The sequence below is a fragment of the Elephantulus edwardii genome, unplaced genomic scaffold, assembly GCF_000299155.1.
Source record: "Elephantulus edwardii isolate Elephantulus edwardi_28Jun2011 unplaced genomic scaffold, EleEdw1.0 scaffold00090, whole genome shotgun sequence".
NCBI lineage: Eukaryota > Metazoa > Chordata > Mammalia > Macroscelidea > Macroscelididae > Elephantulus > Elephantulus edwardii.
In genome coordinates, this window is record NW_006399840.1 from 2,256,984 (window position 1) to 2,268,428 (window position 11,445).

The 11,445-nt window shown below is 41.1% G+C and overlaps 1 pseudogene; it reads left to right on the forward strand.

Moving 5' to 3' along the window:
* Nucleotides 1–10,532, forward strand: part of LOC102869602 — a 15,152-nt pseudogene extending 4,620 nt beyond the window's left edge.
* The last annotated feature ends 913 nt before the right edge of the window (nucleotides 10,533–11,445 follow it).

The window sequence follows — 11,445 nt, forward strand, 5'->3', positions numbered from 1 at the left end:
GGAGGAGGGGTGGGCAGGAACGAAAGTGTGCAACAATGAACGAATGGAAATCCAAAGTCACTGTAAACTTTCATTAAAATAAAAAAGAAAATAATAAAAGGTCGAGCTATTTACTTCACACACACACACACACACACACACACACACACACTTTCTCTCTCACTGAAAACTCTACGAAACTGAGTTCACATACAGGTCACATGAATTAAATGGACTCAACAACTGCCATGAAAATACATGCATGTGTATGTGTGAGAGAGAGAGTGTGTGTGTAAACACAAAATCTGCCCCCCTTTTCCCCTTCACCTTTTGAACATTTCGACATCTCTTGCTCAGTTATCCTTCTATTTTTCACAATAACAGTCTTACGCAGTACTTGCTTTGAGTGACTGAGTTATTTCACTCAATATTATGCTGTCTAGACACAGGAGGGCAGAAAAGGCGAAAGGGAAGAATTTACTAGGATAGCCGAGGTTAGTGAGCAGAGAAGGAAGGATGCTATGGGGCCTTGAAGAGGTGGGCATAGATCAATAGAATTAATTATTAAAAATACAATATACAGGAATGAAAGAAATATTATTAATAGGGAAAAAAAGGCCATCGTACACCTGAGCCAAGCCACAATATTTCCAGTTGTTTTATGTGCATCTGAAATTTGGACAATGAATAAAGGAAAACCAAAGAAGAAAAAGATCCTTGAGTACTGCAACTCAAAGGTTGACCCCTCAGTTCTTTTAGTTTTAGTAATGTCAAGCACGATAGGGTTGCTATGAGTCGCAAACAACTCGACGGCACCACATAACAACAACAACAACAGGTCTCTGCAAATTTGGTTATAATCTTTTTCTTGTCTTATCAAACTGCCCTTTGAAATAATCTTTTCCCTTTCTTATTCCCTCATTTTTCCTTATTTCTTCATTTGCCTTACGCTTTAGCTCCTCTGTACTCAGAGCCAAGTTGTAAGGTACTGTAATGCCAACTCAGTCATGTGCTTCAATTTACCAGCTGTTCCATGGGAGAAAAATAAGCCATCTCCTCCTTGGCAGTTTTCTGCCTCTGAGAACTTGCTGGAGAGTCAGTTAGAGTTGGTCTGCTTTGATGGCACATAACAATACATACTAGAGCAAATTTCAGTCTTTTTATTTTATTTAAAAAGAATTTTAAGAAACGGATTATTCTGCTTCATCAAGTGTGGTTTTGGTGCTTTGTTTTGTTTTATTGTTTTAAAATGTCTGTAACAACAACAACAAAAAAATCCGTAACAAAACTTATCCCTGAGGTTTAAGTGAGAGGAACAGGGCCCAGGAGTTACAGTGTTTCCCTGGCAGCCTTTCCAGCCAGTGCCTGCCACTGATGGGCTAGGCACTGAATTTGACACAGCTGCAATCAGTGTCTCTTTTGACATCCCTTTCCATCTTTTCTTTTTAATAACCTTTTGCTTTCTTTATATATGATATCCTTGATATCATCCCACTTTTCTGATCTACAATGCCTGAATTTACAAATCTTGAGATAATTTATACATTCATATGGCATATACTCAAAACTGCATTTTTAGCTTTCCTGGGTTTGTTTCATTTTCTTTGGTTTCAATATGAACTTGCATCTGAACAATTGGTGGCTTATTTTTAATTCAACGAATATTTATTCATTGCTTGTGAATACTAGATAATGTTCCAGGTACTTGACACAACAAAGAACAGAGAGATTTTTGCCTTCAAAGGGCTTGATGTTGCATAATGTCGAGTCAAAACCAACCCATTGCTGACCCGCCAACGGGTTTTCACAGGCAATAAATTGTACGGAGGAGATTGTCCATCCTTCCATGGAGAACCTGGTGGATTAGAACTGTGTGCCATACAGTGTCTGTTTGCAGCACACCTTCTTACCACTAGGCCACCGGAGCTCCCTTCATGGAACTTACACGCCAGCATTTATAACTATTTCACTTATACACTGGCCCTGGGAAACTCTGTGCCTCTTCGTGCCTCAGTTGCCAAACGTGGGGATAAGCACGCCCAGAGCAGATACTGCATGCCAAATAGGACTCTTGCCCTCACTCCACCCACCCACTTTCTAGACAGGAGTAGATAGGGCTGGAAATGGATTTTTAATAAGAAAACACACTGACAAGCTGCACTGCAATCACTAGTGTGTGTGTTTCGAATCCACCAGACGCTCCGCAGGAGAAGGAGGGGTAATCTCCTCCTGTGCCAGTCAGATCCGATTTGATGGTACACAACAAGGAAGAAGAAGGAGGAGGAGGAGGAGGAGGCACACTGAGGATTAGGCAGAAGGGTTAGAACAGAATTGGGGGGTGGGGGGTGGGAGAAGGGCTGTGCAGGACCTGTGCTGGCTACAGAAATTGTTGCGTCTGCTATTGCTGCTGTTTCTTGGTGGCCACCCTGTTGGCAAGGACCTTGGCCTTCTCTGAGCTGCCACTGCTGTAGCAGTGCTGTGCCAGTGGTGCCAGTGCTGTAGCCTTTGTCTTTTCCTTGGCTTCCTTGGCCATTTTAATAAGTGCTTTTGAACGGGCAAGCTGCAACCTTGCAGCTTGGCTAAGATGTATTCAAAACCCTTCATAGTCTTGATCCAGTGGCTTTTAAACTGAGTCAGACCAAATTCCTGAATAGCTCTAGAGATGCCAAACCAGCTTGAGGGGACCTAGGCTTCCCAGAAGTCCAGCTACCATTACCAGAGTTCACTCACTTAAACACAGTGTTCCTCCACTGCTGTTGGCTGTGCATGTCTGATGTTCCCAGTGAAAGCGGTAGTGATCTGATTCCATGGGTCTCTCCTCGAGGATGTACACCAAGTGAGCAATGCTGGGAAGAAATAGTTGATTAGCCAAGGGACATCTTGTTTGTCTTGGTCAGGAGCAACCAGGACCCCCAGTCAAGGGAGTAACCTATCAATGTACTAAGTCTTCTGTCAAAACATGGTTCCTGTAGGTTCTAGGTACCTCCATCAGAAAGCAGCAGACATTTGGTCTCAGAAACTTTGGAGCACATGCTGGCCAGGAAATATTTTACTATTAACCTGGCCAGGAATGGCTCAGCACCCAAGCAACATCAGGAGTGTAGAGCTCAGTGGGGGATGGCAGGCAGGCATGGGGAGGCAAGGCCAGGGCCAGGACGTGGCAAACGTCTCCCAGGATGACTCAGTCACCACAACAACACCTAACAACAACAACAACAACAACCACCATTTCCTTATTGATCTTCTGTCTAGAGATTCCATTCATCATTCAAAGAGGTTTACAGAAGTTTCAAATATTGTAAAACTATTTCTCCCTTCAATTTTGTTTCATTTGCTTCATAGTTTAGGTATACTAGCTCTGGTGGCCTAGTGTCAAGAAGCTGAGCTGCAATTCTGATGGGGCGTGGTTCGAATCCACCAGCTGCTCCACAGGAGAAGGATGAGCAATCTCTTCCCATGCGATTAACTGCCTCTGAAAACCCGCTCGCTAGAGGGTCAGCTATGGGTCAGATCAAACTCAACAGTACACAACAACAACATTGTTAGGTACATGCTGTTGTAAAGTCATTTGAATTGACTTCAACTCATAGTGACCCCAGATCGGAACCTTGTCCTATCCTGTACCACCCTTCCAATCTCTGATATGCTTGAACATGTTATGTTCACTGTGTCAATCCATCTTATTGAAGGTCTTCCTCTCTTTCTCCACCTTCACCTTTCCCATCATGATTTAGTTTCCCAAGATAGGCCTCTCCTGACTACATGGCCAAAATATGTGAAACAAAGTTTCACCACCATCCTGCCTCTAAGGAGGACCCTAACTGCTTTTCTTCAGAGAGGTACTTGTTTGTACCCTTCATTTCCACTCCAGTAGTACAAGAATGTGTCCTTTATGGGTTGTTCGGCACAGCAGCCATTTTCACTCTACAACCATGGATGTTTCCTGATCTGAATCATCTCTATCCCTTGTTTAGAAAGAAAAGAAGTACTTCAAACATTGACTGAAAGAAAAAATGCAATGAAAAACACAAAAAAGGAGAGCAAGGGGACACAGGACTGTAAATAGGGCAGCACAGCTATCCTGAACAGCTATCTACGTGCCCTGGGAGCCAGGATGACTGTGGCAGGTTTCAGAGCTGCTGTCCATAGGGTCACTATGGGTCACAGTCAGTTCGATGGCACATGACAACAACAACATGATCTATTATGCCAGGAATTACCAAACTGAAGAGAAACAGTATTGAATTCATAGTCACAAAGAATATTTCAAGACCTATACTGAAGTACAGTGCTACGTATTTTGTTGTTTTTATTTACTGTCAAGTTGGAAACAGCTCATAGCTGACCCTCCAGCACATTTTCAGAAGCAGTAACAGTAAGTCACACAAAAGGAGACTGCCCATCTTTCTCCTGTGGAGCAGTTGGTGGATTAAAATACTTCCCTTTGAGTTGGCAGTGTACCTCTTTACCACTGAGCCACCAGACTCTGTGTGCTGGCAGGCCAATTTCCAGGGAGGTTTCTGACACAGGCTCCTAGGATTAAAGGACATATTTTGTTCTTGTCCCTTCTTCTCTGGGACCTCTGGTGACATCGTCAGTAACTAGTCAATTCCACAAGCAACTGGGCAGGAGAAAGATGAACAATCTTCTGTCATACAATTTATAGCCTCAGAAACTTGCTGGAGGTTCAGCTGTGAGTTGTTTCCAACTTGACAGCAATGGATTTGAAGTTTCTTGCTTTCTGGTTTGGTGCTCTGCCAGTGTGTCCTTACGGAGTTGCATTGCTAAACCAAAGGCTGCACCTCTCTGTGGTTCAAATATACCAGCAACTGAGAAAGAAAAAAATGGGCTCCCTCTATCTATGTCATTTACAGCTGCTGATCCAACGGAGGGTCAACTAATCCACTGCAGTGAGTGTCTCTCTTGGTGGTACAGAGGTCTCTCTCTTTTGGCTTCTCTCCCCTTTAATCTCTGTTAAGGATTAAGGGTCTTAAGATTTAACTCTTATAATTTTCTGAATTATTGGATCATGAAGTATTTTGGAAAATGTGCTGGAGGGTCAGCTATGAGCTGTTTCCAACTTGACAGTAAATAAAAACAACAAAATACATAGCACTGTACTTCAGTATAGGTCTTGAAATATTCTTTGTGACTATGAATTCAATACTGTTTCTCTTCAGTTTGGTAATTCCTGGCATAATAGATCATGTCGTTGTTGTCATGTGCCATCGAATTGACTGCGACCCATAGTGACCCTATGGACAGCAGCTCTGAAGCCTGCCACAGTCATCCTGGTTGGATCATTCCAAATTTTTAGATCACAACAGCCATATTTTATTATTATTACATTCAAAACAGTGAGAATAATGGCCCAGCCAAGTAAACACAAATTTTTTTTGGTGGATAAAATTCAATCTCTGACAGTAGTATAGCCACTTCAGGTCTCTTTGATTACTGTTTGTATAGAATATTTCTCTTTCACGTTCAACCTGTTTGTGCCTTTGGATGTAAATCAATCTTTTAATACAGTATACAGTTAGATTATATTTACTTGTCTGTTCTGTCAATTTCTGCCTTTTGACTGGATAGCTTCATCCATTTTTGTTGTTGTTAATGCGTGCCATTGAGTCAGAAATGACCCCTAGCTAACTCTCCAGCACAGTTTTCTGGTGCAATAAAACTCATATGAGGAGAAGGCCCACCTTTCTCCTGTGGAGCAGCTAGTGAATTCAAACTGCATATCTCCACAAAAACATACAGCCTGTCATGTTAGTTTAAGATGCTTCAAACTTTACCATAAGTAATGGGAAAATATAAAAATGTCTCACAATGTTGGAAATCGTTGAAAAGACATTGACAAGAAAAAAAGAAAAACAGATTAAACAACAGTGTTTAAAATCAATCTATACACACGTATATAAATGGCGTGAATCATGTAACAGGACAAAATGAGAAAAATATATGTAAAATCATCCTCTTTAGTGTACAGGATTTACAGAAGTTGCTGGACTAACTAGCTACATTTAAAAGTACTGACTTTTCAAAATATAACTCAATACCACAAAAATTAACACATATAAAATGAAACTAAAAAGTGTGACCTTATTTCTAATAAGAAACAATCCTACCCAGGATTTCTTTATTCCTGTACCCTTTCACCTTGTAATGGCCTTATTTTTCTCTTACTATTCTAGTCTTGTCAGGCCTTGCACACACGTGGATACAGAGGATCCTAGCAGTCGACGATTCCATGGTGACTGTTAGCAAGAGGGAGGAAGCTGCACTAACTGGCCCATAAGATAGACTCATGTGGAAAGGAATGAGGAGAGTACCCAAGACACATCTTTTTTTAAAATACAGAGACTTTGTATTTCCATTCATTCATTGTTGCACTTTTCTTCCTGCCCACCCCTCCCCCAAGTACACTCTTCTCTTTGAAAAGTGAAAGAAAAATTCTTTCAATATTTTACAATCCCTCCCCCCCAGATCCACTACACTATGCAGCCTTTGCTCTGGTCTCCTGTCATGACAAAAATACCTAATCATATGTCCCTTTTAAACAGTTTTCCCCCTCATCTGTTTCAATGCAGTATACATTATCTATCCCATCTTTCTCAGTTTCCCCCCAATCCCGATGTCAGTCCTGTTTTACAAAAGTGGCACCACGCAGTATTTGTTCCTGTGTGACTGAGATATTTCACTCAGCATAATGTCCTCCAGGGTCACCCATTTTGAATAATATTGCATGAGTTTCTTGTTTTTCAATGTAGTGTAGTATTTCATTGTGTGGATATACCACAACTTCTCTATCCATTTGTTTGTTGATGGACACTTAGGTTGTTTACAACTCTTTACTATTGTAAACAAAGCCACAATAAACATGGGTGTACATATATCTGCTTGGATGGCAGTTAGGTTTCTTTGGGGTATATTCTCAGTAGTGGAATTGCTAATGGTATCTCTATTTGCAACTTTTTGAGAAAGCGCCATACTGCCTTCCACAGTGATTGCACCATTTTACACTCCCACCAACAGTGAATAAGGGTTCCAGTTTCTCCACAACCTCACCAACATTTGTTGCTTGCTGTTCTGTTAAATTTTCTATTCTTACTGGGCTGAGATAATATCTTATAGTGTTTTGCAGACATCTCTTATATATAAAACATAGAATACTAAAATGTCTACATTGCCTCAGCAGGCACAAGAAGAGAATTGTGGGCAAAAGAATTGTGACCAAAAGCCAGAAAAGGAAAGATGTGCAATCAAGGGAGTCTGATTCTTGGGGGAACAATTCATTTCATGAAGTGTCATGAGACTGAGAAGATCCCAACTTGACCAGACCAATCCATGTAAAGGTTGAGATAATTCAGGGAATAGAAAACCAGAAAAGAAAGCATCTGAGAATTCCTCACTCCTCCAAGATGCATTCAATCAATGCCATTTTACTCTTGCAACCAAGTTACAAATAGAGCTCTTTAATAATTTCTTTTAGCCTTTAATAATGGCAATAAGTTTACTATTCAGGGCAATTGATTTGGTTTTAGAGTATCTGTCAGTGTGCCACCTAGAAATCTCCTTCCTTCTCCACTAAAGATATTAACCGTAAGTTGTGCAACACTACAAAAAATATGTGACTTAATACAGAAAATGTGATTACATATTAGTGAATTATATTACTAGAAACCTATGATATATGTATCATAAGGAAAAAAGAGTTGTGACATAATTTGACATAAGCCTACCTATGTTTTCCTGTAGCATTATTAAACAAGAACAAAGAATTGGAAACAAACCAAATGTCTGTCAGTGAATGAATGATTAAAGAAAATACCCTACATTTACACAATGGAGTAGTATACAATATTAGAGTAAAATATTTTTCAAAACTGCAGAACAATGATGAATCTAGAGGAAATTAAGAGAAAGAATTATTCCCTTCTCCCCCATTTGCTGTACATGCAGCTTTTATTTATTTTTAAAATTGGTTTTCATTCAGTAAAAGAATTATTCTTGAATGATTACAATGGATAGCAGTGAAAAGATGGAAACATAAAAATGAATAGATAACAAATACTAAGTTAGACGAAGAGAAAGGCTTTGTAAAATTAGAGGCTAATCAGACATTATAATTGTAATGAAAATAGTTGCAAAAATCCTAGCAAAATCCTGGCCTACATAATCCAAGTTTATCTATCTATCTATCTATCTATCTATCTATCTATCTATCTATCATCTATCTATCCATCCACCCACCCATCCATCATCTCTTTCTCTATCTCTCTATGTAATCTATCTACCTATTTTTCTTTTTTCCCATCTATCTGTCTATCTAAAGATATAGGGGTATGTGTGTGTGTGTATGCTTCATAACAACTTCTGGGTGGGGTTTACTGCCTTGTGGTGTAAGGAGACTATGCTTCAAGCTATACCAACATATCTTGTGGTTCCAGCACCAGTCAACATTTAAAGCAATTAACGAGTATGGCCTTATATTGGTAGCTGTCAAAGGGGAAAACTGTGCAGTAATTGTGACATGAAGAAAGCACTTGACAAATTGTTGGATTCCAGCACAGTGACTCACTTATTCAAGATAACAGAAAACACTGGATATGTGATGACAGTAATGACAGCTGACAGGAGATGCCAAGTACAGAGGGCTCGATACGAAGCAACAAATTGGAAATACAAGTAGGGCTAAGAGATTCCTGTAGATATGTTGTGTAAATTAATTGCAGGTATTTCTCAGGTCTACACACAGATACTGCCCTGGATGTGCTCACCAAGTTGTGCCAAGAAATCTGGAGAACAACCACTTGGCCAACTGACTGGAAGAGATCTATATTTGTTCCCATTCCAAAGAAAGGTGACCCAACTGAGTGTGGAAACTACAGAACAGTGTCATTGATTTCTCATGCAAGCAAGATTCTGCTGAAGATCATCCAAAAACGATTAGAACAGCACATCAGCAGAGAACTTCCAGAAGTCCAGGCTGGGTTTAGAAGGGGTCATGGTACTAGGGATATTGTTGCTGATGTTAGATGGATCTTGGCTGAAAGCAGAGAATACCAGAAGAATGTCTATCTGTGTTTCATTGATTATGCAAAGGCATTTGACTGTGTGGATCATAACAAACTGTGGCTGACTCTGAGAAAAATGGGAATCCCAGAACATTTAATTGTGCTAATGCGAAACCTATACTTGGACCAAGAGGCAGTAGTCAGAACAGAGCAGGGTAACACTGCATGGTTCAAAATTGGGAAGGGTGTATGCCAGGGATGCATCCTGTCTCCATACCTTTTCAACACGTATGCAGAGCAGATTATCTGAGAGGCTGGGCTCTAAGAGGAGAATTGTGGCATCAGGGTTGGTGGAAGATCTATTAACAATCTGCGTTATGCAGATGACACAATCCTGCTTGCTGAAAATGAGGAGGACCTCATGCACTTGCTGTGAAGGGTCAAGGACTGCAGCCTTCAGTATGGACTGAGGCTCAATGTCAAGAAGACCAAGATTCTCACCACTGGACCAATTGGCAGCGTCAGGATGGATGGCGAAGAGATTGAGATTGTTCACAGCTTCAGTTTTCTCAGCTCCACAGTCAACACTCTTGGCACCAGCAGTCAGGAAATCAAAAGGCGTATCACGATGGGAAAGTCTGCTGTTAGGGACCTCTCTAAAGTACTCAGGAGCAACGGTGTCTCTCTGGAGACTAAGGTGCGCCTGATACAGGCCATGGTCTTTGCAATCGCTTGTTATGCATCAGAGAGTTGGACAATGACTAGGGAGGACAGAAGGAGAGTTGATGCCTTTGAGCTGTGGTGCTGGAGAAGAGTACTGAATGTACCATGGACTGCCAGGAAAACAAACAGATTCATCTTGGAGAGGATTAAACCAAGCTACTTCTTGGAGGCAAGGATTCTGGGGCTTCGTCTGACATACTTTGGACATGTTGCCAGGAGGGATGGGTCCTTGGAGAGGGACATCATGCTTGGGAGGGTGGAGGGACTGTGCAGGAGGGGAAGACCCTCTATGAGATGGATTGATTCGGTGACTGGGGTAATCAGGATGGGTGTGTCAGAGGCAGTGCAGTTGGCACAGGATAGAGCAGGGTTTAGGGCTGTTGTGCATAGGGTTGCTATGAGTCGCAAATGACTCCACGGCACATAACAACAACAACACACAGAATGCTGAAATGAGTCCTCTTGGTTGTTGTATGACCTTAATTGGTATAGGTGAAGAACAAGGCCCTCAGGTGATCCTACAGGTTATTACTTTGGGTTTAAGGCCACTGCAGCAGGAGTTAAACAAACTGAGTTAACCATCTTCTGTGGAAAAAAAGTGAAGAAGAAATTTGGTTAGACATGTGAACAGACAGTTTAAATTGCAATTACATGCCGCATACTGTGCTATCAATTGACTTTAAATCTTCAGAAATTGAGGTTGGAGTAGTCACAGTTGAAAGTCCCAAGTTCAGGATTCTTTCAGAAGCAGAGATTGACACCCACCTTGTTAGAGAGAAATTAAACATTATCATGAGTTTCCCAAACCCATGATGCCACTTGCCATGTGTTTGGCAAAACGAGAACATTATGGAGGCTCCTGGATAAAGGAAGAAACTTCTCTCACTCCTCCTACCCATGAAGTGGTTAGGACTCTGTTGTTGTTATTAAGTGCCTTTGACTTGGACATGACTCATAGTGGTCCTATACCAAAAGATCTGAACCCTGTTCGATAGCTATCATTGTTTCTCTAATGTTCAATGAGTTTTCAAAGACATGTTGTTTAGGAAGTGGATGACACTCCTGCTTCCAACCTTGTCTTAATCTTGGAGCTCTACCCAACACTGTCTGCCAAGGGTAACCATTAAGGCATTTGACACACCAGTGGCACAGCATTCAGTATCACAGCAACATCAATAACCAGTTGTGTGTGTCCATAATTTCTAACACAAACAGGTCCATCTGGGGCTCTGTTTCTCAATTCCTCATTCAGATTCACCAGAAGGTCAGTCTCCCAGAGACTCAGACCTATCAGGGGAATGACTCACATGACTACAGATATGCGGGCTGGTTTTGGAGAAACTGGTGAGCAACAGACCAGCATCCTGTAGACTGTTAGTGGTGGCACAGCTAGATGGTGACTGTGGAGGATACAGGCTGGTATGTAGAGACTGGTGAGCAGCTAGATGCTATGTCCAGGAAAGCAAAGGAAAAGGCCTAGGACTCTATAAATAAAAAAAATGCTGCTTGGGGGTGGGTGGGCAGGGGATCTTCTTGACTAAGTGGGATTCCTAACAGGTATGCAAGGATGGTTTAAGATAAGAAAAACAATAAATATAATTCATCACAACTAGAAAGCAAAGAACAATAGCCATATGATTCTATCAATTGATGCAGAAAAGTTCTTTGACAAAATTCAACACTTCTTCCTGATTAAAACACTTCAACAAAATAAGAATAGAGGAGA